Source organism: Ursus americanus, chromosome 24 (assembly GCF_024610735.1).
Source record: "Ursus americanus isolate L20-20 chromosome 24, mUrsAme1.1.p, whole genome shotgun sequence".
Taxonomy (NCBI): Eukaryota; Metazoa; Chordata; class Mammalia; order Carnivora; family Ursidae; genus Ursus; species Ursus americanus.
Genome location: NC_142150.1, coordinates 6,280,690 through 6,307,758, shown reverse-complemented (window position 1 = coordinate 6,307,758; position 27,069 = coordinate 6,280,690). Strand labels below are relative to the sequence as shown.

The 27,069-nt window shown below is 40.7% G+C and overlaps 1 protein-coding gene across 28 annotated transcripts in view; it reads left to right on the top strand.

Moving 5' to 3' along the window:
- Positions 1 to 9,678: 9,678 nt before the first annotated feature.
- SOX6 (SRY-box transcription factor 6) overlaps positions 9,679 to 27,069 on the top strand; it is a 586,648-nt gene continuing 569,257 nt past the window's right edge. For 4 of the 28 annotated variants that reach the window (XM_087855310.1, XM_087855308.1, XM_045796566.2 and 1 more), the window contains exon 1: positions 15,522 to 16,067. The gene's annotated coding sequence lies outside the window, so the exon portion shown is untranslated. Of the gene's footprint in view, positions 9,839 to 14,115; positions 14,581 to 14,927; positions 15,394 to 15,521; positions 16,068 to 16,092; positions 17,921 to 27,069 lie in introns of those variants that run through there. The other 24 variants (XM_087855311.1, XM_087855307.1, XM_087855305.1 and 21 more) reach the window with 10 other exon arrangements.

Sequence of the window (27,069 nt, the reverse complement as noted above, 5' to 3'; positions counted from 1 at the left end):
ACATTCCAACAATAGGCATTCCAGAAAAGGAGGATAGAAAATGGAATAGAGTAGAAAAAGGAAAAATACAAGAAAGAGTCCAGAAATGAAAGACATGAATTTTCAGATTGAAAGAGCATTCAGGTGCCCAGGACAATGAATGAAAAAAGTCCACACCAACGGGCATTATTGTAAAATTTTAAAACAATAGGGGTAGAGATTGCAAAAGCTTCCAGAGAGAAAAACAAAAGTAGGTCATGTCAGATTAGGAACACTGAAGTTTAGAGTACAATGGAGCAATGCTCACAAATTTTTGAGAGGAAATGGTTTCAACCTAGAATTCTGTACCTAATTAAACTATCAACTGAATGTCATGAGAGATAGATAACTTTTCAGATATATAACAACTGAAACTTCTTATACATTGTTTTTATTAAAGAAGTTACTAGAGAATGTACTCCAATAAAGTGAGGTGAGTAAACCAAGAAAAAAGATGTGGGCCCCAACACAAAAATCATAAACGCAAATACCCTGGGTGACCATTATGCAATGGCATGGAGGGCAGTGAGTTTGAATTTGAGCTGAAAGACAGGTGATTTATTTGACAATTAGAGAAATAATACTGATTGGCAAAAACATGTGGAAAAAGTAATGATGAAAGGCCCTTAAAGGTTAGTAGATTATTACAAGTGAGTCTTTCAATAAGGGAAAACAAATAAATTCTAAAAGAAATGGCATGTATTTATAGTATACTACTTGGCTCGGCCATGAACAAAATTTACTTTGTGTGATAATGTAAACATTGACTTGTTTTAGCCAAGGGTTGTTACATAATCATATGGGAAGATGGGAGAGATGATATATAAGAATTAAACATTTACTTGCTAAAACAAGAAGACAAAACAAGAAGATAATGACTAGTGAATGTAGAAGTAGTACTTAGGAAGTAGAAATGACTTAGAATATACGATTATTAATAGATGTGTCAAAGTACACCACAAGCTCAGCAGTCTGAAAAGAATTCTGCAGTTGAATGTATAAATTATTTTAGAAGCTGATTTATTCAACTGTGCTGGTCTCTTGTTTAGGGTGGTATCTAAATATATATAGTCAATGAGAACAAAACTGTAATATTAAAACAATCCGATACTCTTGGTCATCTTTGTGTGCAATGCTATACTCTCTGAAAAATTGAGATATTACTTCCACTATGTCTAGGTTGTATTTGCCTTTTGTGACATTTGAATGATCATTCATTTCAGTTTGTCTGATGGATCTTTAAACGCATCTGTTGGAATGACTTGTGATGATTGTGAACTATATGCTTATGGAAACCAGATACCGTTACTCTTTTCTTATTCTTTCTAGCACCCATGCCTTGCACATTTGGATTTGGCTTGGATAAATTGCTCTTAGTTCTCTCATTTTAGGATTTTTAGTTTACTTAAGATACCACAAAATAATTGTAAGTAGTACGTGAGCACTCCTTGTGTAACTACAGAGCAGCAGAATATTAGCTGTTGTACGCATCACTTTGTGAAGTACTAATTACAAACAGGCCAAAACCAAGTTTGCTAATTGTAGAACACATTTAAGTTTCCAGGATGACCTATTGTTCATAAAAAAATTTAGGTTGCACACTTTTTCAAATATAAACACACAGATAAAAGCAGAATGAGAAAGTTCACATTTTATACTATATTATATACTACTGTACTTTAGTATATTAAATTAGAAGTCTGTTGGTGATTTTAACAGTCTTTTAACTAACATAATATCAGGACTAAAGTGTTGCTTGTGCAAGGTAGTTTCTTTGCTCCCTGTGTTTAGATGTCATGTTCCTAATATAATTGTAATGTTCATGTAAATAATTAACTTACATTTAGAACTTTTTTTAATTGAATGAAGTCAATACATGAATATATTTCATACTTTATTATAATCTGGGGGATAATTGAAGCTTCATAGTAAAATACATTCAATTTCAATAGTAATATTCATATATAAATGCTTATGGGTTATTGAATATTTAATACAATTTTAAGGACAAGTAATTATCTTCTGTCATTTTTCATATTAAACAAAATTTTAGTTTAAAAATGTAAATGTTTTAATATATTCAGGAATTTTTCATAATTAGATGTTTTTGCTCAGTTTGTGCCAATCCAGGTGCTGTTATATATTGTACATATGGCAATATTGTGCCTGTCTCCACTCTTTGTTTCAAAATGTCTTTTCCATTTTGACTAATATAGAAAATGTCAGGAGTAAATTTAGTAAGTAAGCCATCTGGGCAATAGAAATACCATATTTTTGTTATTTATTAGGATATACTTATTCTCTGCTGAATAAGAACAAGAAACAACATGGACAATAACCAAAATTACAACTTATCTATTACCCATAGTGGATACCAAATACACAGTTACTGCGATGTAGGCAGAGAAAAATGCTTCATGAAGAAGATTCATTATTAAGATTTATTTTCAGAAAATAAAAATGCCCAAATACTTAAAAAATTAAACATTTTTAAGGTGCCTAGCATGGTGCTTGGTTCAAGAAATAATATAAAAGACAATTAAACATTAGTTGTATTTTAAGGTTTTTTTGTAATGTAGGTCCATGATTATGGCAGACAACTTTTAAAATATTCATTTGACATTTTCCAATATAATGCTAGATAGATACTACTAGATAGTATTGTTATTGCCTTGCAAGGTCACACAATTTTCAATTTTATCATTGTATTTTCTCACAATGGTGATGTAGTAGTTAATGGGTTGGTCTTCAGTTGTGTAGACAGCAGACACCTGGCTGACTCAGACTAACACTTTTACACCAGTAAGTAAAACTTGGTAGGATAGATTGTCTAATGCACAGATCTTATGCTGTAGTTATAGTGTTAAGAAGTCCTTGTTATTATGAATGTGCATTATGAGTATATTGTACACAGTCCTGGTATGCAAATGTGTAGCATTCAGAGAAGTGAAATAATTCTGTGTTATTATTATCTTTGTAAATTACATCTTAAGAGTTTTTGAGGACTTTATGATGGCAGTTTTCTATAGTCACAGTCATACAGTATGTGCAGCACAAAGTGTTTTCTTTCACTATTAACAATAACTGAGCCAATGAAAATGCTTTTTAAATATACACTCGGCAAGCAGTTATCTGGCTCTTCCTTCTTACTATCCACAAACCATCTTTTATCGTCTTTTAAGACAGCATATGAAACAGCTTTGTAAACATCTGTTTTTCATTGTTAATTGTCAGGAAAACTGGGGATTTAAATGCTTCTTTGGAAGGAATCCTCCTAATCCTATCAAGAAGAATAAGTTGTGTATGTTTATCTTTTCTTCTTTAGATTGTTTCTTTGCCATTAAAAAATACACACATACTGTATTCATTTATTTTTCTAAAAATTACTGTTAGTATTATAATATTTTTATAGCTATTTTGAGGACATTGCTTTATAGTAATTAATTGAAATTATTAGCAACAAAGGCTACATTATATCTAAAAAGAGATGCATGATAAATATAGGCTTGAATATAATTTGCCTTTTCAAATTATTTTCAGAATTTTCTTGGGCATAGTCCATATAAAAATGTGCAATGAGAGAAAATATAAGGAAAAGGTATTTGTTAGCCAAAGAACAGATTAATTAAGAGCTCCAGATCATTTGCCGTATTTATTCTTTAGGAAATATATGCTTTATTTTCATAAGCTTTTTCTGTTCCAGTAATTGAGCCATTAATGTCAATGGAATATTTCTGGCAGTGACATACTAAGAAGGCTTTTGCAATAATACATTGTGTGTTCCTTCTAAGTGAAAAGGATCTGTTTCAATAATTACTTAAAAAATATTAAAAATTCTGCACCAGTTGTTTTGAATTTATAATGTAAAAGCAAATGTACCTATCTCTAGAGAACAGAGAGAGCATCCATAATTTAATAATTAAGTAATATGTAATAACCAATAATTTTTGTTACCGATAAATAAACCTAAGTAACAAAAGTATAGAATACTAAGAGAAGTAAAGTAGTTGATTGTTAATGAAAACTTTTTTTTCAGAATGTATTTATTTAAAACATTTTATGATCTTTATTAAATTGCTATCCTTTCATGCAATTAGAATGCATTGTGCATTTTTCTTTTTAAAAGGCTTGTACTTTATTAGTTTCTAAACTGGTATAAATTAGAAACTCACTATTCGCTATTTATATCGCTTTTCAGTCTTTGCTTTTTAAACTTGTATTGAAGTGATGTAGAACTAGGCCTTATCACTGCATATAAAATTAATTGAAATGACATATTGTTGCAGTTTCTATGGCAACCATATCATGATGCTGATGCTCTTAAAAATTTATAGACTATAATCTGAAATATGCTAATTCTAGTGAACATAGTTAACGCTTATTTGCTTAATATTCAGTTTAGTACTAAACTTCATCAACTTGGAAAGTAGGTTGATAACATATTGTATACGATTAAAAGAGGTTTCCGTATTGAGCTCTTGAGTTTAAATATTTTCTCCAGAACCCTGCTATTCTAGAACTTTAAGTGCGAACAAGTGAAGCTTTTCATTTATTATTGTCTTAAACAGACTTGAATTAGCATGAGGGTGATCGTTGTTGCAGATTCTCAGTGTTTCTGCCTTTCCCCCTCCCCCTATTAAAAAGATAAAATATTCAAACCTAATGCAAAACATCCTGATGAAAACTTAAAAATTCAATAAAATCCAATGAGTTATTTAAATAATTGAAAACGTCCAGATACTTGGAACACTGGCTTATTTTTTTAGCTTTCATTTGTTTGTTTGACTTTAGGTAGATAATATCTTTATCTTACATATATGATTGTGATACATGTTAGAGACCTAAAACTAGCAAGTTATAGAATAATTTTGCATAGCACTTATATTAAAGACTGATTTGAAGATATGGTTTAAAGTTTCTTTTAGAACTGATTTGGAAATAAAATACATAAAATATGTTATTTGGAATTGGATTGTAACTATAGATTGTTTTAAATAAAGCTTTTTTTTTAAGATATACATTTTGATAAGTCAGAAGAACTTTTAGAAATGTCTGTAGTTGGTTAGGAAAAATATCTGAGGTAATTTAAACAGTATATGCCAAATAAAATGAATTAACGTCATATGCAATTATCAGATATACTTATATTGAACAGAATACTTCTGCTGGCATAATTGGTATAAATTAACTTTCAACATAGAAAATAAATTTCAGTAGATGTGCAAATTTAATTAGTATTTATTAAATCATAAAAGTGCAAAAGATAGATCCTTAAGTAACACACTTTTAATTATTTGCTTTGCACATATTAGGCACTCAATAAATATTTAAATGTGAATAAAAATGTGGAAAACAAGCAAAAGTCTTCAACATAATTGTGATATTTAAAAACATACACACAAAAGAAATTCTCTATTTAGAAAATTTAAAAATATCAATCTGGAATTTAGAGGAAAGATTTTTAAGTAACAAATTTTAAATTTAAGAGAATTCGGTTAAATTCAGTTTTTAAAAACAATGCTAACATAATACAGAAAGCCTACAATTGCTGAGGTAAATTATCAAACCTTTAAAGAGTAGTAATTTTAGTAAATTATTGTTTTATTGTTTGATACTTATCACTGAGCAGTTTTACACCATTATTTTTGTGTCCCTTGTTTGTCTTTTATTAGGCACTGGAATGGAACTGTAGGATTTATCAAATGTTTCTAGTGTGGCTAAAGTGTATACTGAATGAAATGGTAGTCATCTTAGTGATTGTAAACCTCAGATTTGGGAAGGGGTAAGTGTTGGGAAGAGAAGCACATATGAAGGAATGCACATGCTTTCACAAGAGTACTTAATAATGGAAAGGTAATAAGATATCTCGGAAGGATGCTATTGGGATGGATACTTTGAATTTTAGTGAATAAAGGTTATTTCTGTGGTTGAATTATCCTATAACTCTTTATCATATTTTTCCTTTCTGTGGTTTTTGTGATATTCATGCTTACCTATGTAATTATTTAGATCACTTTATTTAGAAAAATAATTCCGTGTTTCATTGTAAGACAAACATTTGGATACAAACTTCACTTTTCATCTGGATCTTTTAGTGGCAGTTTTGGCAGCCTTAAGCTATAAAACAATCAGAACTTTAATAAATAATTTTCTTTCAGATAGTATTTTAAAAACATTAGGTCTGGCATTTAAAAATATTAGGTCTGATATGTATTTTTGAGGGGGAATTGGTAGAGTTTTATATTTTCTGGTTTCTACCACATTCCTTCTTACGATGGTTTTATTTCATTTTATTTTTGCCATTGATATTCTATTTATAGTAAAGAAGCATATATGCCAAATAGTGACAACTTCTTCCATGTTGTTAGGATTTTGATTTAAAGATCATGGAATTGGTGCCTGACTGCCCACGTGCCATGTGTTCCAGTTTCGTAGTCACTGGTCTTTGATTTGGTTTTTCTTTAAATGAGGTTTTACCCACGCTTAGTTTCTGGCAGTTACATTAGGCTTCATGTGTGTATCCCTTTTACTTAGGAGAAGATGAACTGTCAGGATTATGAATGGTAAAACCAAGGCCCCTCTGAGATAAGGCTCTGGGGGCATTGCACGAGTCTAATGTTCTTCCATGAGGTTGGCCCACCCCAATGCGACTAAGAAATGAGATGATTTGAGGGCTATTACATAGTTAAGGTTTTCATAGTGGATTAGAATAGCATTACTTAGCACAGGTGTTTCTATAATTGGGATTCCCTGGGAAAATTCACTACTGTATTCAATAACACTCGGCTTTCTACATGAGTGGAAGAGGACCTAATGTTAATTTGCTAGGCTGTGGCGTGAAACCAGGGAATGGGGGTCTGGGTTGGGGGCCTGTTGCCTCTCTCTTTGAAAAGACATTTCTTGTCCATTATTAGCACTGGGTTGCTCTGGTTCTCTTTTTTAAATTTAATGTACTAATTGATTAATTATTATTATTAGTATTACTATGCTGACCAAAATAGTGAAGGCCCTGGCTGGAGTCAGTAACCGGTGATTTATGGCCTCATATAACACAAGATAGCTCCTAAGGGTCCTTTTTCTTGAGATAAATAAAATTATTCTTCCTCTCCTTTGACGAAGCGTTACATTTAAAGAATGTCTGTGCACCCAAGGGGTAGGGAAGACGGAGGCACCCTTGTGGCACAGTTCACGGAGGAGGATGGACTTAGAGCAGAAGGCAGTGTCCAGGCATAACAAAGAACAACCACTAAGTTATTTCAGGATTAGGCAGGGAATTCCTAAGCCTGGTATCCTTATAATATAAGGATGTAAGTACAGGAAGAACAGTGTGTGTAAAGGGTTTCAGTAGAGGTAGGGGTGGGAAGGTTGAAAATCGATGTAATAATTATCATTATTATTTTGCCGAATCTGTTGTTAGACAATCAGAAGGACTGATTTTCTGAGAAATGGGCGACTACAGAGCTAAGTGTCCAGCTCTCGAAGCAGGCGACTGGTTTGCCTGAGCGTCCTTCTCAGGAGTACAGTTCTTGTCCGGGAGGCTGCTGCTAGTGACCTTGGGTCTGGCCGCTCCCCGAGTCCCTTTGTCTTCTGCCCCGAGGCTACAGAAGAAGCGGGAGAGGAGCCCCAGGGAATGCGGAGTCCAAGTTGAGCCTAGGTCACTGCAAGAGGGAGCTCGGTCCTCGGCCAGGACTGGAGCGGATGTTTCGCCCCTCCGAAGCTGCCTGCACCCCTCGCCACTGGCCTGGGAGTTAGTGCTTGAAGTTTCGGGGCAGCCGCTCCTGTGTTGGAGCTGCAGAGTCCTTGGCCCGGAGCTTTGCACTTTGCTGGAAGAGTGCGCCTTCCTCGGTTCTTGGCTATTGGTTTTAGCTTGCGTGCAGTTTCAGCCCTCACTCTTCTCGACCCAGGTCTCGGAGAGCAGGCCTTGTTTTGCTCAGCGGGTCGGCTCGCGGGCCCTCCCTTAGCTTCCCTTTCAAGCGCTCCCGGCTGTCGCCATAGGCGGCAGGGCCAGTGTCCGCCGGGTTTGTCTCGACAAGCCGGGAGCCGGGCGCAGTCTTCCGCTCGACCTGAAGGTGGCGACTTAGGCACGTAAACAGAGCTCCGCCAAACAGGGAGGTTGGCACCCTCGCGGTTCATCCACGTATCATCCTAGTTTTCCCGCTGCTCTCAAGCGGGCTGAATTGACGGTTAAAGGGACTTGAGTTTAGATGAGGAGTTCGGCCAGATTGTCAGAATGTGTGTGTATCTCTGTGTGCGTCGGTGTGTGCGTGCGTCCGCGCGCGCGAAGGCGGCGGGAGGTGGTGATCTGCTAGAAACCCTCAGCGGAACCCGTTTGGGACGCCGCGAGTCTCCCCAGCATCACCTGAGCGTTCAGGCCAGGCGACCGGCGGGCTGGGGCTGCAGGAACGCTCTGCAGCCCGAGATGCCGCGATCAGCGCGCAACCCGCAGAGGGACAGAGGGTTTGGTCGCTGCAGCCAACGGTAGAAGATTTGCTAATTTCGTTTAAGTGACACCCACAATTTATGAGTAGAGAGATCTGGAAAATAAAGACCGTCGTGTTGTGCCCTTCTCCGGGGTGCATGCCAGCTGACCCGAGTGGGAGGGGTCCTTGGGGGTGGGGAAGAGAGGCACAGACAGCGAAAGAATAAACGTGCGACAGTACACAGTCTTACCTCCGGGACGAAAGGACACGGTTCCTAGAACTGAGATATCCATAGCCAGTCTGCATCCCAGCTGTTTCTTCAGTAGCCTCTTTCCTGCCTAACACAGCCTTCTGACTAACTTGGACAAGGCTTAGCTGCCCCCTCCCTTTTTCCTCCCCCCCCTTTTTTTCTTTCCAGACATTCCCTAAACTCAACTCAGGGCAAATCCAGAAGTCGGTACAGTACAGAGCTTCCATTCAATCGTGGGGGGAAAATCCCGTTTACAGTTTCTCTTAGGCAGATGGAAGAAGTAGATGGTTACGGGACTTTGGAGGGGTGCGTGGGGCTGGCATGGGGTGTTGGTGGCAGGGAAGCGCGATTTCTCTTAGGTCTTGGTGCTTCAGGTAAGGTTTCCAGATTCCAGCTGCCCTCGTGCTGAGCTGCGGTGGTGGGTGAGAGTGGAGGGCGATCCTCGTCTGATTAGTGGGGAGTGGAGGAGGGTGGAGTGTGTGTGTGTGTGTGTGTGTGTGTGAGAGAGAGGGGGGGGGGAGGAATGGACCCTGGACAGGCTCCACGGACACATTGTCTTGGTTTGTATCTGTGCCTGGTCTCTGCTGCTGCCTCTGGAGCCTTTTGAGTAGGGTAGTATGCCCTAGGCTTTTTCTCCCTCCCCCACCCCTCCTTTTAAAATGTGTTTAAAAAGAAGTGAATATCTTTCTAAAAGAAGTTAAAAATCTTTCTTTGACTTTCCATTTGAGATGTCAAAAGGATTAAATAAATGAAACTTTATTTGACCGGGGAGTTTACCCAGAGACTCAACGACATCTCGGGTCTTTGGCCTTATTCTAATTCCATGGTGGTAATTACCCTTCGTTTCTTTAAGTGCAATAGATTTATTGCCTTAGAGACTATGCACAGTTTGATTGAATTATTCATTTTTTTTTCTTTGGTGTAGACTGCATCTGGGGACTCTGATGTGACGTGTAGATTTTTTTTTCAGGAACAAAGGGAATGTGGAAATGAAAGAGAGAGGGAGAGAGAGGCTGGCAGATGTAATGAGACGCGGTGAAGGTGTGCGCAGACTGGCACTCCCACTCCTCCCTTCTGCTCTCACTGCAGCCCTGGGTAACTCGCAGGCTAACACAAACAGCTTTTCTCCCGCAGCCTGCCCTCTGTCACTGTAAGTACATCAGCCTTCTCTTATCAGCATGCAGATTCCAGCCACGCACTCCCCTCGCTCGGCTTTGCACCTTAGACAGCAGAAGCACATTTAAAAATTAACTTTCCTAAGCCAGGAAAGGCATGTCTGTAAAACTTATTTTTGATTTATCTTTATTTTTCTTTGAAAAAAGTTCATGCATTTTTACCACTTTTCCCCACCTCCTTTGTGACGGTGCTGCTGCTACTGTTGCCACCGCTGTGGTCTTCCCAACAGGATGATGCGCAGATTCAAATGAAATTTAATGTTATTGTCTAGCCACTTAAAGTCCAGGGACAATGCCTTGTCCTTTTGCAAAATGACGTCTTAAAGAACACAGAGCATTATTCACAGTTTGTTTTTTGCTTTTGTTGTTGAAACACGAGTTCCGACCTCTTTGAGGTAGAGTCCCAAGGGCACTGTTATTTGGGAGTTTGGGTTATTTGGTTACACCAAACTTAAATGAAGTGCAGTGGGCTACTGAAGTGCTGTTATGTTTGTTATCCCTGTTTAAGGATACCAATTGCTAAAACTTTTCTCCGTGCTGTAATTAAAGTTTTCAACTTCTTCCTTTTTGGCTTTTTATACTCTTTCACTTATTCTTCGTTTCAGTAAAGTTCTCATTCCCCGTGTTTTGGAAGTAAAGACATTTGTATTTGTCCTATTTATACAGTAGCTATAAAGCCCTTCCTGAAAGAAGTTAGCGACCTTAAGATGTAGATCTGAATTGTTCGCCCGGCTGGTGTAAGGAGACTTTCACAGCGAGAATTCGAGGTTTTAACAGTCGTTATGATTTTTGCGTGGGTGTTTTAAATATTAACTTCTTTAGCAGAATTCATTGCGTTGCCCTTCCCAAGTTCAGGCGGACCTTTCTCCAGGAACTGCGCGCGCTTTGCCTTTGCGGGTTCGCGCCTCTTCTCTGGAGGTGCGAGGCCATACTTAGCAAAGCCGAGTTGCCTTTGCTGGTAGCTGTGCGCAGGGACACTGGGACTGCGCGGAGGCAGCGACAGCTGCGGCAGGTAAGTTAGCCCCCACGCGTTCGCCCCTCCTTGCCTCCCTAGTTCCCCTAGCTCAGTGCCCAGGGTTCTCGCGCCGCGCGATGCTCCGATCCCCAGGGCAAGTGAGCTCGAATGCGCCTGGATCTGGTCGAAAGGTGCCTGGGTGTCCTGCGCTGTCTGTGGGACTTCCCGGAGCCCCCAGGCCAGTGCGGACCAGGTGGAGAGCCCGGCACTTCGACCCGCTGGAGCGCTCTCCGCTCGCCCCCTGCGCTGTACAATCGTGCTCAGGGCTTGAAAGGAAACCCTTAGGGTGCACCCCCGCCCCCAGGGCCACGTGTCACCCCATGCACAGCCCGAAGTGCAGCACAGAGACCCCAAACTTTAGTTTTTTAACTTTAGGGACCAATGTTGTGATCAGCTTCGGGTTTCCGCCTTATCAATCTACTTTGGTATCAGTTTATCAGGTAAAATCTAAAGAGAGTTCCTGCCGCTCCTAACCGGAAGGTCCCCCGCGGCCCAGTATTAGGGCCTTGGACTCCAGAGATCTTGAAAATGTCGCCTTTCCCCACTTTTTGCCTCCCGCCAGCGGCCTGCATCAGGTTGGCGGGGTCAGTCTTACCCCTAGATCCCCAAATGCTGTATGATTTAAAGAGATGGATGCGCTGGTGCTTGAAAAGCCAGACTTGTCGCAGCAACTCCGAGGAACCCAGTCGCATCTCAGCGTTTCATCCCGGATGTTTCACCTCCCTGGGTGGCTCTTCCATGAGGATTCAGGCTTTGGGACTGAAACTACCCCATCATCTCTCTGCCCCAACTCTGCAGGCATTTAGGACAGGTCATTCGATTTTGACCTCTTTAGGCTTTGGAGAGGTTTTTTTTTTGTTTTTGTTTTTGTTTTTGTTTTTTTTTTTTTGTTTTTGGCCCCTATGGTTGAATTCCGGAGCAGGCGGCTGACGATTGTGAGACTCTGGAACCCAGCGCTGGGCCTGACTTCTCTCATTTACAAAACCAAAACCAAAAACAAACCCCAGAAAAGATTTGGCCCATGTCTAGGCTAGAAACACTGGTTTGGGTTTGTCCCTTGGGCCTCGGAGGTCAAGGGGCATGCCTGGTAGTTCTGGGAACCCAGGGTGGGAGGAACTGGCTGCAAGGTGCCAGGCATTCTCTTTAATGGCCTCTAGGCTCTGGCTCCTGGGGGTAGACTTTCTAGTTCTGGAAGTCGCTGTGGGCTATGGGAACACAAGATTTCTTTTTGGGAACTAGTAGTCTTCTCAGCCCACAGTCATCAAGTCATTTTTAACTTACAGTCCCCAAACTCCCAATTCTCAAGCATCTTCTTTCCTATTGGGGTAAAAACATCTGGCTATTCCTTCTGCCCCACTAATCCGAGATGCTCATCCCCATCCTTGTTTCTTTTTCCTCTCTTGTCTGGAGTTCATATGAAACCAAACATAAAATATACTTTAAGAAGCCAATATATGACTGTCATATCAGCTTGTTCCATCTTCTGTCCTTGCTTACTCTCTCCATTTCTTTTAAAGTGAATGTAACAAAGGTGAGGCTTTCTCCCCTTTATCATTTTTATTACTTAATCTGTGGGAAGTTTCTTAGTCATAATTCCTGTCCCATCTCTCCTGGTCCATATTTTCTTAAACAAAGTCCCTGTTTATGAAGTGTCCCAAAGTGGCCATCTCATATCAGTTTCTACAGAGTAAGGATTTTTCCTCCACAAATGTCTGCAGTAGTTATGTAGGTGTGTCAGAACCTCTCTTCCAGCTTTTAATCTTGATATAATTTTGATTTGCCACTGACCTCAGTTTCTGAAATCTAGTCTACTTTTGGGGCCTGGGTTAAGGCAGGCCAACATCACCTGGTGCATACTGCCTCGAGTGAGCTCTGTGTCTGCTGCTGTCAGAGCTGGTTTTCTCATCTATCTCTTTTACTCTGCATCTCTACTACGTGACACCAAGATTATTCCCTCCCCTCTCGGTCCTTCAGCTTGTGTGCACTAAGATAAAGTTCCAGGTCTCTGCTCCTTTAGGCCATTCTGTACCCTTGAAAATCACATGCATCAAAGAGAATCTTTAATTTATGTGGGTTTTTGGGGGGTGCCTTTTATTAATATAATTTCCTACATCTGACATGCATTTTCACATGCTGTTCAGGGTGACAGAAACTCTTTTCCTCTTCTACAACTTCCAAGCCACCGCTCTTGAAATTTTAACTCTGAATCTTTTCCTCTACAAAGTTGAGGTAATACATATGTATCACTCACCCAATTTCACGTAACACAAACTTATCTATATAATAAATGTGGAGTTATTTTATTTATTGCTGTAAAGGTATAATTTTTCTTTGGTAGTTTGTACATGTCTTGTTATTTCTAATCATTTTAACCCATAAACTCCATAATTACATGGTCTCCAGACCATGCCACCTACATATATTAAGGATCTCTTATGTCAATTGCTTTTTTTTCTTTTCTTTCAAGCCCTCCTCCTCCTCCTTTTAAAATAAATTTCTCTTCCCCCATTTACTGAGATCCTACTAACTGGTGTGTTTTCATTGTTTCTGGTTCCTGCATCTCTTTTTAAAATTCTCTTTGTTTTTCATTTTCTTTCATCCTTATTATTCATCCTAATATTCACCCATCTTTCCTTCTTCCTGGTCTGCTTCAGCCCTGGTCCTTCCCTTTCTCTCTGTATCTACTGTGACTCACTTCTGGGGTCCACCTCTATAGCTCAGTACTTGTTAATATTCAGCCCCTTCCTCCGCTGTCACATAACTTTTTCAAAACACAAATTACCGCCCCTACATTTTCCTCTCCCACTTTCCTTCTCCTCTTCTCCATTTGCTTTCTTTCTATGCAGTTGTCTACCTTTGCCCCACTGCAGTTCGCCTTCCTCTTGACTCCTCCTCCCAGCAGCCCCAGCCTTAATAGTGCTCCTTTGGTCCTTTACTCCTCACCCAGTCTCTCTCCCACCTAATACTTGTCCCCATTCTCCTCTGACCCCAACTCTCTTCTTTGTCCCCTTCCAATTCTCTCCCAGTAGTGGCCTCACTCTTTCTTCCCAGGCGCTTTCTCCAATTTCGACCTCCGCTCACGCCGTTCTCTGCCCTCTCTCTCCGGTTCTCTCTTGCCTTTGCCTCCCGCTCTTCCCTCCTTCTTCTTCCTCTAGCCCTCCCCCTCCCTCCCAGCTTCCCTGCCTGGCTCGCTGCCTCCCTCGCCTCTTGTCTCATCTTGCCTGTGTTGTCTGGGAGGGGAGCCCTGCCTCCTCTCCCTCGCTCAGATCAATGCCCTGGCCACTCACTTTCTGATGTTGCACGACGGGAAATGCTTTGAATACTTACGACATGGCCGCTCACACTGATTGCCAAGATTGACAGCACTAACCATCGCCTTCACTTGTTTCAAGGGGGAAGCCCCTAGTCACCCCGCTCTGCGCGCACCTCCTGGCACCCCGGCGGCAAACTTCTGCCGGTCAGCGCTCCCCCCCGCCCGGGGCGGGACACCCCCGCAGACTTGAGTTAACGGGCTGTGCCGGCCGCGGCGCTGGGGGGTTCTGCTCCCTTGCTCCCCGGGCTGTGCTAATTGACCTAGCATCGACTCCCCTTCCTTAATTTTTTTTTTATTTGTATCTTTCCCTTTTTCTTTAATGCCATTTACTCCCGCGGCGCAGCGCACAAGGAGCCCTCCCGTGCGGTACCATCCTGGAGCCCGCCCAGGTAACCGGGACGGAGCGAGCGATCTAGAGAGCGAGGGAGGCAGAGCGTGAGCGCGCGGCCCGTTTGTGAGCTACCTGTTGGGGAGTAGGAGAGGGCAGGGGGCAGGCACCCCGGGCCGGGCCGCCGGCCCTCAGTGCCTTCCGCTTCTGCCCTTCCGGGCCGCTTCGGGTTTAGTTTCCCTGTGCTGGGACTGAGGGGCTGGGGTAGGGCATGCGGAGGGACGAGAGCTGAGCGCGCGGAGCCCTGCGAGGGCGCGGGTTGCCGGAGCGGCGGCTGCCCAGCCCGGGCGGGTTTCCGTACTTGGCTGGGGAGGGGAGAGGGGAGGAGGAGCGGGAGGAGGGCGCTCCGCGGGGCCGACGCAGAGGGGGGAGTAGAGGCTGAGAAAGGGGCCCGAGCGTCTGCCGCTCGCTGGTGGACGCGCGGATCCCCAGGATGCGTCCCCCTCTCGGAGAGTTGTGCCTTGTTCCGGAGGCGGTGACAGATCTGCGTGGCGGGCTTCTGGTTTTCTTGCCACCCCCCCACCCCCAAAATCCACTCCGAGAAAACACATGTTGTAGCTGTAGATACCTGTGCGTAGGACACTAAGGCAAAAAGGGCAGGGGAGAGACAGACAGACAACGCAACCTTTGACAACAGAAAGCTGTTATCGCCATCCTAAGTATTCGTCCGGAAATCTGTCCGCCCTCTCGGCCCACCTTATTCCTCCTACTCCGCCTCCCTGTATAGATATTCTAATCTATGTAACTGGGAATGATATGAAAAAGAAGTCAGGTGGCTTAGAGAATGAATTTGTAAGTCTCCGTGAAGTTTGAGGTAGGTATTTCATTGAAGTTTGCGCAACTGTGTGATAGAGGAAGCTTATGTGCCTGCGTGTGTAGTTCTCTCTCCCTCCCTCCCCCCCGCTTTTTCTGTGTAAGCAAATGCGTGTGTGCTCTGAGGGTGCAGATGGGACCGCTGGGTGGTAATGCCCTCTATGCCCACCAGAGGGCAGCATCCTGAGGGCTTTGTGAGCGCTGTTCTTTCTCGTTATCGCTGCAAGCTTGGGTTTAGACAAAGTTATACCGAAACTTTCAAACTGATATCACATCTTATTTCATGATATTAAAAAAGAAAAACATAAAAAAGAAAGAAAGAAATAAGGAAGGAAAAAAGGGAGAAGTAAAGAAAGAAGAGGGAGAGAGAAAAAAAAAGAAAAAGCAGGCGACCAGCCTACTCCGGGAGAGTCCTAGTCACACCAAGACTAGGGGGAGGGCTGTTTTAATTGTGGGTTTGGCCGACTGACGACTGGAGTGCCCTCCTCGGCTGTCTTAGTTGTAGCCGGAGGTCATGTAAATCGACCTTAAAAGAATGCATAAGCCATAAATTAAAATAAACCCTCACCCAAGGGCTGATCCATAAGTAGACAATATCCAACCTGGACAAAACGAGCTTTCCTTTACGAGCCGACTTAAACCGCATCCCCCCAAAGAATAGAGACTAAATGCAAAGTAAGTTTCCCAGCGAATATTTTGTTTTCTTGAAAAGTGTTGTGTTGATTCGCCGTGTGACTGCGACGCCGCAGTTTTCCGGAGCGCTTCAGTGTTAGCCAGGCTCGGTCGGGGTGCGGGAGTTCGGGAGGACCAGCTGGGTCTCTGGGTTTCTTAACGCTCCCCCCACCCCACCCCCATTTTGGTTTGGAAACTTTGGCTATTTGTGGGGTTGACGCTGGCCGAGGGCGGGCGAGAGTCGAGGATCTCCGCTGCGCTCTCCTACGGGTGGAAGTTTAGCGCGAGGAGTTCATAAAGAAAACCCGGGTCGCTAGAAAACCCGGCCGCTCCCTTCTCCCACCCTCACCCCACAACCGCTCCGCCGCAACTTTCTCGGGACCCTGCGCGAGTCGCCTCCAGTTCTCTCCGCTCTCGCCCTTCCTCCCCCTCCCCCCATTTTTGGACGTGACTTTTTATGATCTTTTTAGGAATAAACAAACCGAACTCCAAGACAATCCGAAACCCAAGTACTAATCTGTGGTCCTCTTTGCTCGGGACGCAAGGGCAGTGGTGCTGGGCCGGCGGGGGCGTGTGTGAGGGGCAGCCCAGCCCTGCTCGGTGCGGGCTTGGCCTCGGAGTCCGCGGGCCCGGCGCACGGTCGCGGGCGCGTACCTTCCCCGCCCCGCGGTCTCCCACCCCGAGTCCCTGAGCCACGCCGGGGCTCTCCGTCCTCCTCGGCGTCCTGCCCGGGCCCTGCCGCTCGCAGTCCTCCCCGCGGACCGGCCGAGATCCGCTGCTCTGGGGCTCGGCCCAGGCCCGGGGGCGGTGCTGCCACCCGCCTGGGGTCTAGCCCTAGCCTGGTTGCTCCCGGGGGAGCTGCTTTCTTCCTTCTCCCTTAAAGGGCCCGTCAGAGAAGGGAAGGGGCTTGTGCAAAGGCTGCTGGGCTTGAGCTCCGGCTCCAGGAGGAGCGGCCCGCGGCTGCGGAGGCTAGATTAGCTCCGTTTCCCCGGCGCTCCGCGGAGCTTTCAGATAAAAAGAGAATTGGTGTGTTCCGAGCAGATAAAAGGTGGTTGTTGCCTGCGTGTTTTCAGTTTTATTTAAGCTCTCTTAGGCTGACCAAGTTTGAAAAGGTTTGCTTGTATGAATTACCAGATATTTAATGCTGCCCCTATTTGGGGACTAAAAATAAGTCTTCGACTGTGCTGGTGGGGCTGGGCTGTTAGCGAGATGGGCTGTCCCTGGCTACTTCTGTGTGTGTGACCTCCTCCGAGGGCCGTGCTTGAAGTTTAGGTCTCGAGATGGCCCAAAGCCGTGGCTGCGGCAAACTGGGCTGGGCTCGGGACCTCCCGCTGCACTGTCAATGGGGCGCTCGGATGACGTCCCTGTCCGGGGCGCTGGACCCGGGCGCTCACTCGGCGGCCAGGCTTTTGGCCCTGGCGGGGTGGCCCAGACAACAGCCCAGTGGAGTCGGGATGCAAGAGTTCCCCTCTCCCCCGCCTCCCCAGGGTCTTCTGTCTTCTGCCCTTTATAGTCACATGCCCAGGTTTTTCCCCGGTCCCAAGGAGAACAGATACAGCCCCGCCCAGTCTATTTCTAGGAGGTGGGTTTGGTGAATAAAAAGGTCAAGTGGTCGGGTCTGCAAGCCGGTCCGTGGAGAGGGGGGACAGGACGGACACCTGGCAAGGACCGCCCCGCCTGTCCCCCCCACCCTGGCTGGTCCGCCCGCCCACAGCTGGCCTCCCCAGGGCACATTCTTGCACTAAGTGCGAGAGGCTGTGGGAAAAGCAATCCTGAACCGGCCAAGAGCCTGCGAAGCTGATCCCGCGATGGCATTTTGTTTTGAACAGTTGCTGGGGTTGACGTTTCCTCATAAGGTAAGGTGTCACTGGACGGTCGGCTGCCCAAATGCCACATGTATAATTAGCTTGCCCACTCAGCACCTCATCCCCGAGGCCCATAGGCACGGGCTTGGCGGACCTGGTCCACTCAAATCTGTTCGGGGCTACAGGATTCCTGAGGGAAGGCCGAACCTACCAGGACAGCCCTGAAAGGCCCTGGCACCAGGGAAGACTGTGCCAATGTAGTCTTGTCTTTGATTTCTCTTCTCTTTTTCTCCCCCATCTCTTCCTGTTTCCTCTATTTTTCGGCTGAGGGGGAACTGCTGGTTAGAGGGGTAAATGGGACAGCAGCAGCAGGCTACAGACTGAATGGGGAAAGGAGATGCAGAGTAAAATCTGGCAGTATAAGTCTTTTCCATAACCCTTCCATGGGGAAGGTCTGCTAGTGCCCCTCTATCTGCACTAATCCAGTAGGACCAGCCCCGGCTTGATATTGTATCTTGGCTTGGGTAGGGGCTTTAGGCTTCTAGTTTGGACTGTTCACCTGTCTGTGTGCTCCTTCCTACCCCCAAGCTAGGGGTCTGAGAGTTTCTGTGCCCTGATTGCAGCTTCTATTTTCCCCCTTCAGGCCTAGCCGCTTGGGGCTGCTAGTGTTCACTGTGGGGGCAAGCCTGGAAAGATCTGCAGTCTCTTCCTGTATCACTCTTGTTCAGCCTGGAGTTCTTAGGAGCAGTGCCTTGTATTCTCGTACCCAGAATGGTGCTTGAACTTCCTACCTAGCTTCCCAGATCCCAGCCTCAGGTCAGCTTTAGCCTGCATTCTCTGGTGGAGACCAGATTTCTGTAGCCATGAACCTGACTTTCCCTCTTTCACCCTGTGCAGTAACCATGGAATTCAACTCTCAGCATTAGGTACTTTCAACAGTCTCCCTCCTCCCCTTGTTCCTAGGCCACTCAGTTATGCCTGATACCTACTAGAAGATTCTCTTTATTGTAAAACAAACAAGCAAACGTCCTAAATCTTCCACAAGTTTAGTGGGATAGTGTTAGCTTTTCTATGGCAGCAAGAATACACCTGTCTGGTGGGAGGTGGGGGACACAATTTATTTGCATTTGCTCTTTATTGAACCAGTGAAATATTTCATTTTCTTTTAGTAGAGGAAAACTTATGACTGAATTTTTAAAAACTCTACCAGATCATAAATGAATTATCTATATACTTTTGAGAATATCTTCCTGAATACACACATGTGAGCACATGGATAGTAGGCCAAATGACATGTAGATTTTTTTCTCCTACATTTTTGAAAACCTCATAAATAAAGAGGGATTATTCCTATTCTAAAACGACAACAAGAACAACAAGACCAAGAACAACAAACAACCAAAAAAAAAAAAAAAATCCTTCAGACTCTGAAAGCAAGCAAGTATGCACCGCACATATTAGATCTAGTTTATGACCAAAGGCAGTAAGAAACCAGTATCCAGACAAGTGATAGGTCATTAATTCCTTAGGCAAACTGACATCCCCGGTCACTTTTCTCATGTACCACCAACACCTCCTTTCTTCTCTGCTCTCCCACCGTGTTCCTTTACTTATAATGGCAAAACTAGATGGTTTTTTATTTATAATTTATCCTGTTTTATTGTTGTTCTTAGTTTTTGTTTGGGAAGTGATGATAAGGAACTTTCTCTTAGAGTATATGTATTTTTTAAAAAGCAAAAATATTTATAAGTTTATTATTATGGAACATGATACAGACTACTACAATAGTATATTGTGTAACTGCAACACTCAACATTATACTATAAAGATAAGTGTAAAATATATTGAATAATAAAGCAGTATCAATATCTATACCTTCAGCTGATTCTATTCTATAATGAATTCACTAACTGAATACCTTGAAGAGGTAACATTGAATAGGAATATCATACTGTCTGTTGGATATTTTTTCTTTAGTAGCAGAAAACAGCAGATTTTTTTTTAAGTAAGGGAAAAGCATACATTTAAAATATGTTAACATACTTAGCAAATCTTTCTTTTATAGGGTCTTAAAGTGTATTACTTTAAATACATATATGATATATTTTGGTGTCATTATTGAGACTTTATGTCTGTTTCTATTTGACTTTTAGGAATTATTGGGTGGTGGCCCCTGATGAAATTGCTACACATCTTATATGGAAGAAATTAGTGATGTTTTAAATAATTCCCTTTCAATTAGTATAATAGGTACTAGAATAAATGAATTTTCCTTTTAACAAGGTTTAATATACATTGGCTTTAACCCTTTCAGTATTTCCTGTACTTTTCAGTTTTCTTAGATTATATATCTAAGTTTAAAATAATTCTCTTGTGAGACAATTCATATATACTTTTTCACTATTTACAAACAGCATTATATAAAAGAATAGTACAGTACAACTAAAACTTTGATTGATCTAAGAGCTATTTGTTTAAATATAGTTTGGGGTGCATATATATCAATTGATGTTTTTGAAGTCAAGTGAAACATTCCATCCAGCTAATGTGTCTGAGAGTACCATATCAGGCACAGACAGGTACTAGAAATGATAAAACACAGATAACATAGAGCAAGATGATTCGCAGATGGGACGTATTATCTGCTGTCATGAAGTTAGATGGGTCATATTCCTGTTTTTTTATAAAATCAATCTAGATTATTTCAGAATGATCAAGTTATGTGGGTATGTGAGAACAAATTTTATTTCAGAAATCTGCTAATAAGTAAACAAATATTCATTGCCTTTTAGAGGAAGAAATGGACTGTCTTTGCATTTGAATTGCTTATTGTTTAAGAAATATGGCTCTCTCCTATTATATTTTTTCCTAAAAAAGAAAATGATATATTGAACATTCTGTTTTCATCCTAACTACACATTTTCTACTGATTAGATTATATTATGAATCTCAGCATACTCAAGTTAAAAAAAAAAAGCTGGCACTCCGGTATAGCCTATGAAAAGCAATTTTTATTAGATGTAAGTGCATTTTAAATATGTAGCATATCCTTTTTGCCTGATATTCTTCAACTGTGATCTGAGAACTAACTGTTTTGATAAGAGTTATATCAGAAACTTTCATCATCCTCTCATTATATATTTTTTATCCATTTATAGGAAGTGTGTTTTTATTTTCCTTGTTCTGTGGAAGAGGGTAAAAGCTTTTTAGGTTATTATTTTGTTTAGACATTTGGTCAAACTGGAAATAATTTTAAAGTTGTGTCATTGCTTTTTATAGAGCTTCTCAAGTTTTAAATATCCATTGTTATAATTTGGATAAAAATATCAATTGAAGAATGTGGGTGGAGGTTGTAAGATGGAATATCATTTAAATCTACTACAGACTCTCTCACCTCCAAAAAAGGGTACTGGTCTGTTTTTCCTCAAATCTGTGGTAGTCTCAAAAAAGGGAACATGAAATCCTAAAACCTCAGAGAAGCAGTATCAATTCAGTTCTTAACTGTAAATCCTTCATATCGTTGCTCAAAATATCCAACTTTACACCAATATTAGCCATTCTTTTTATAGTGACACCATGCTTAGTAAAAAACTTCTAAGCACTGAGGTCAGGTGTTGAGATTGGATTCTAGTTTATTTTTTATGAATCAGATAAAGATTTCTGTGCATGAGACCATATGTGAAGATGAGAGAACAAGAACATTTCCATATCAAAGGCAATATATCTGAGGCTGCATGGTAATTAAAATGCAGTGGTTTGGACTCTGTGCACTAGCACTTAAGCAGAGCATTGCCGGGACCTTGTGCATCATGCAGGCGGTTGCCTCTTGCATACTTCTTGAAATACACTTATAATTTTGTACAAACATTTATGCCAGTCCACACTTTTCTGTAGATAATTTGTATTTCATCCAAACCATTCAAAGTAGAAGTTATTTTTTGAGCTACCCCCTCATTATGGCTTTTGTGCATCAACTATTTTTATTCTAGTTGTTTGTATTTCCTTTTACCAGAATGATGCCTTGTTTATATTCAGAATCTCTTCTTGCTCCTTTAAGACCCCTTATGTATTACTCATATTTTACTATTCACTCAAAAAACTTCCATCCTTAGGAATGATGTGAATTATTTTCTGAGGTTAATTGTAGATGCTGTCATCTATTATAAACTAATAGAACACATTTAAAAATCAAATGTCCAGTTATTTCTACTTTATAATACCGACATGTTTAGTAATCCTCCCTAACCTGCCCAGTATATAATATTGGGAAAACTCCTTTTCAAAATGTTTAAAGAATTCTGAAATGTTCTTCTTTACCTTTCAATGGTATGAAAATGTGTAGTGGCATTCTCTTTTGTACTACTTCAACTGAAAAACAATCATTTGAAGCTGTAGAAATCTTTATCTTTATCTAGAGAGTTATCTTTTTGCATTTATAGGGTGTTGTTTGGCTTTATTTATAAAGAACTGGGTTAGTATCTTAACCTGTAATTATTTGGGGATTGAATAGTGAAATTAGAAAAATCCAACAATTGGTAGTCCACTGTTGTATATATTTCAGAACATTTTGCATCTTTGGTAACTAGCTTGAATTTGCTGCTCTGTAATTTTCTAGATTTTCTATTTCCCTATTTTTCTCTACGAACATTCTACTCTGGCACATATAGCAAGGAATTCACTGGTATATTTTATTTACTAAGCTCCCCTGGTTTATAAAGCTTTTTAAAGATTTCTTTGGATTGAAGCACCATGTTTTGAAGAAGCCTAATGTGATATTATGAAATTCTTTAAGAGTTTTTGTGTTTTAAACTATCTTGAATCAAAATTACTTAAGTATATTGATTTGATGCTTTTCGGTGATGACCTGTATAAATAAGCTTGATAAATATAAGGTAAATTCAAAGTACATTATGTGATATGCATATTAGCATCTATGCAAATATTCTATATTCTCTCATTTCAAGTTCTCCCTTGATCTCTTTCTTCTCTAAAAATCTCACAAGATAACCCTTTACATGATCTACTATCCCTACTGCCTTCAATAATTTGTTGTTTCTAGGCATCTTAAATAGATGAATTGAATTGTCTATCTTTAATATATCCATTCAAATGCAAAAAGGGACTTTAGTGCTATTTGTGATTTTGACTTCACTGAGCACAATCTCTTCTCTTCTTTGAAAAGTAGTTCTTTAAAAGTAGACAAAGAAAATTAAAGATGCTTTACTTTCCACGAATACACAAGCACAATATGTGAAAAAAAGAAAATGTAACAGGTTTTTTCTTTTCTTTTCTTTCTTTCTTTTTTTTTTTTAATAATGAGCATAGATTTCAAGTGGAACTCATTCTGAGACATGGTTGCAAATGTTTCCTTTCATACTTTAGAAACAGATCATTGGGTAACATGATTGAGCACTTACTAAGTTCTAGGCACCCTGAAGGGCATTTTTGAAGTCACAAGTTTATTTTTTAAGGATTTTCCTTTCTATTAAAGATTTTTGATATTGGTAGGTGGGGAAACTTAGCTGCAGTTGTCATGGTGCTAAGCAGGTCATTGGTAGATCTGGAGAAGAATGTTCCTAACTAGGAGAGAATAATTCATCATTCTTTCTTTTTTTTTTTTTTTAATCTTTTTAAGAAAGATTTTGTTTATTTATTTGACAGAGATACAGACAGCTAGCGAGAGAGGGAACACAAGCAGGGGGAGTGGGAGAGGAAGAAGCAGGCTCCCAACGGAGGAGCCTGATGTGGGGCTCTATCCCACGCTGGGATCACGCCCTGAGCCGAAGGCAGACGCTTAACCGATGTGCCATCCAGGTGCTCCTCATCATTCTTTCTTGGAAAAGAATATCAAAGACCAGCAGTGTTATTTTCTCAGAAATAATCTCTAGCTATCTCCATGGGCATTGAACCTCTTCTATTTAGAAGTCAGCCATCCTATCCACCCGTGATATATCCATGATGTAATCCCTAACCCTCCATTTCTTCATCTCTAAAATGGGAGTAATGATAATATCTACATCATAGGATTATTGTGAGGTTTAAATGAGATAAATGAATGTAAAGCACTAAGCTCAGGGCTTGGTATAAAATAAATGTTTAATACCTGTTGAAATTACTGTTGAAGTAGTACTGTGCTTATCATTACACAGATCGGGCTTCCCATTTCAGCTTCCCTACGCACTCGCTATGAAATCTTTGGTGAATTACATAGTCTGTTTCTTTTACTCTTATATGAAATACAGAGATTATGGGTTCCTTCCCTTCTTTCCTAGAAAGCAGAATTCATTAGTCATCTGGAGACTTGGGATAAATGCAGAGTTTGGATGTCCAGTTCTCAAATTTGAGAAAATTCCAATTCTAAGGACTCTAAGATTAGATTTTGATCTAATGATCTTTCAAAATCATTTCGTCTGTCATCCTGCATTCCCCAAGGGTGTATTGATCACCCATTCTGATCAGTTAAGAAGGTCTCTTTATTTTGAAAGCCTGCAAAGAATGAGATTTTATAATCTCCTTTGTTTATATACTTCAGTGATTAACATCAGGAAGTTATTTGTGTCAAATATACACATCTTAATCTGCTTTCTTTTGGTTTCATTTAAAGAAAAAAATGGAAACCTATATTCTTCATTTGAATGATAGACCTGTGTGTGAGAAAACCAATATTAAACTCTGAATTTTTATTTCTTGAATCTTTCCTTTGGAGTCTTATTTCCTAAACTAATTGTATGACCTTGGAAAAGTTATGCAACCTCTTCAAGTCTTGATTTCCTAATTTTTAAAATGGGATTGTGATAGAATTTACCAGATGATAGGGTTGTTGAGAAGATTCAATTTGAAGATACTGGACAATGGTATTAGGGTTACTTGACAATTATTAGGTGGTCAGTAGAACTTTGGCATGAAAAGGCTAATTTTTAATTCTCTTAACATTTTATAGAACTCAGTTTTCAAAGTGCTTTCTGATTCATTGCCTCTTTCAGTAAAAGGCATGCAGGGTAGATAACCTTACCAGTCATACTGTCTAACTTCCTACCTGATATGAATAAATGTTTCCATTGGGTTTTGCTTCAGGGTATTATTCACTACAAACAAAGCTTGTATGTCATAAATTAGGGCTGGCTTTTTTGGCCCTCCTTTTTTTTCCCCCCCAGTCTCTTCTATATAATGTCAATGTTCATTTATTTTATCTTCATACTTATTTCCAGAGCCAAACCATCACTGCATTTCCCATATACCAATGTATAAATGAAAAATATTTTGCTGATCAGAAACACTAGGTATCAGTTATATATTCTGATTAGTAAAAATTAGAAAATGATTTATGTGGTAAGTGTGGCTAGTTTTATAAGCAACTCTCTCAAAAAATGGGGTTCATCAGGGAAGATTAATGAAAGGATCCTTGGCTGGGAAAAGGTGGGAATCACTTGATTACATGATTTCAAAGATGAAAATGCAGTGAGGAGGTATGAATATAGGTGATTCTATGCAGCGTGCTAGTTGTGATAATGGAGATAGGTATAAGAGCAGAAGTACTTATGTAAAGGACAGCTTCTAGTAGGAGGTGGCCTTTGAGCTGTGACTTGAAGGATGATTAAGAATAGGTTATTTGACGTAACATCTTGAGGATCATTGGACATGTGGGAAATATTTGATACCATTATTGATTATTCTATAGTTATGACATTGAAAAGTCTCATATTTGTGTCTTCGTGACTCCTAGAAAGGCCATGTCTGATCATGCATGTGATGTGGCCATAGGCCAGCAGCTTAACTGCTACACTTCTCTTAGCTCAGTTTTGTGGTCAAGGACATTGTGAGTACATTTTAAGGTACAGAGGAATTTTTCAGATTACTGCTTTTCTTCGAATACTTCAACTAAGTATTAAAAGTAAGTGGCTTATTAATATATGAATGGGTGATCAGTACTATGAGTTAATAAAATCTTATATCTTACACTATAAAAAAATTTTTTTTTTCAGTTGGCAAACATGGTCTTAGAAAAAGGCCAATACCTGGAAGTTTTTAGATCTGTGTGTTATTTCCGAATTTCCTTTATTTGTTACAGGTCTTTGGGCTTCACATTTGTAATTAAGCTTTTCTAACTATAGAGTTGGCATGTTCCTAACTTCTTTTTTATTGAGGGATAATATGAACATAAAATAGCCCGTAGAGTGAGTCAGAATTTTTGGATGAAATTGAAATTATTGTTTCACAATGATGATAGCGAAACAGTAGCAAAAGCAGTAGTAACAACAACTGCCCCTCTCCACTTTTGATCACTCTCAAATAGGGATGCTAAATCCACCCTCTTCAGTTTTGTAGTCTGGGATCTTATGTTCCGATGACTTTTTGAATACCTTTTCTCTGAGTCCACAAGCCTTCTTTGCTGTTTTTGGCTTAGATGTTTTCTGGTGTTTAATGACTTGTTTCTTCAAATTAAATGCACCTATTGAGGTTTTGCGCTTATATGACTGTGACATAATCACTTTCTGAAAAGGGCTTGGTGGTCACATAGGCTGGAGAACTTATGGCTCTAGTTTCTAACGGCCTAACCTATTATTTTTCTTACCACTGCTTTGGCATGCTGGACAGTTGCAGTGTTGATCCATGACATGAAAAATATGATGAAATCTCTCCATTAAAAAGCAAGGCTCTGAAGCTAAGGAGGAAAAAAAGATACAAACGTTCTATAGAACAGTTTAAAAACATCCGTTAGTCATATTAAATTAGTTATGATGCTTTTAAGAACTTTCCTTTAGAACTTTTCTTTAATAAGAAGCAACTCCCCTCCCCAAAAAAAGAAAATAAAAATTGAAATCATAAAGCAACTGAACAAAGCTTAACTAACTTGGAACACAGCATATTAGTTAGCTGAGTCTCAGGAACGTTTATTACTCTTGAGTCTGAAGATCCAAATACACACTGGAGGAAAATTGTTCTTTCCCATTATAAAGGTCGAATTGAAAATAGATATACTGAAGTTTAAAGAAGAATTTAAATATTGGAACAATTAAAATTGTAATATTTCATTTTTATTTTTAATGTAATATTCTAAGACATTATTAAAAGAAATTTTTAGCTTTTCTTGGGTTAGACCCCTTAAACTTTTGCAGACAACAGTTCCAGAGAGGGCCTCCACTTGTATTTTTGTACAGGTTTGTGTGATTTACGGGTATGCTAAGGTAGGGTCATGTACA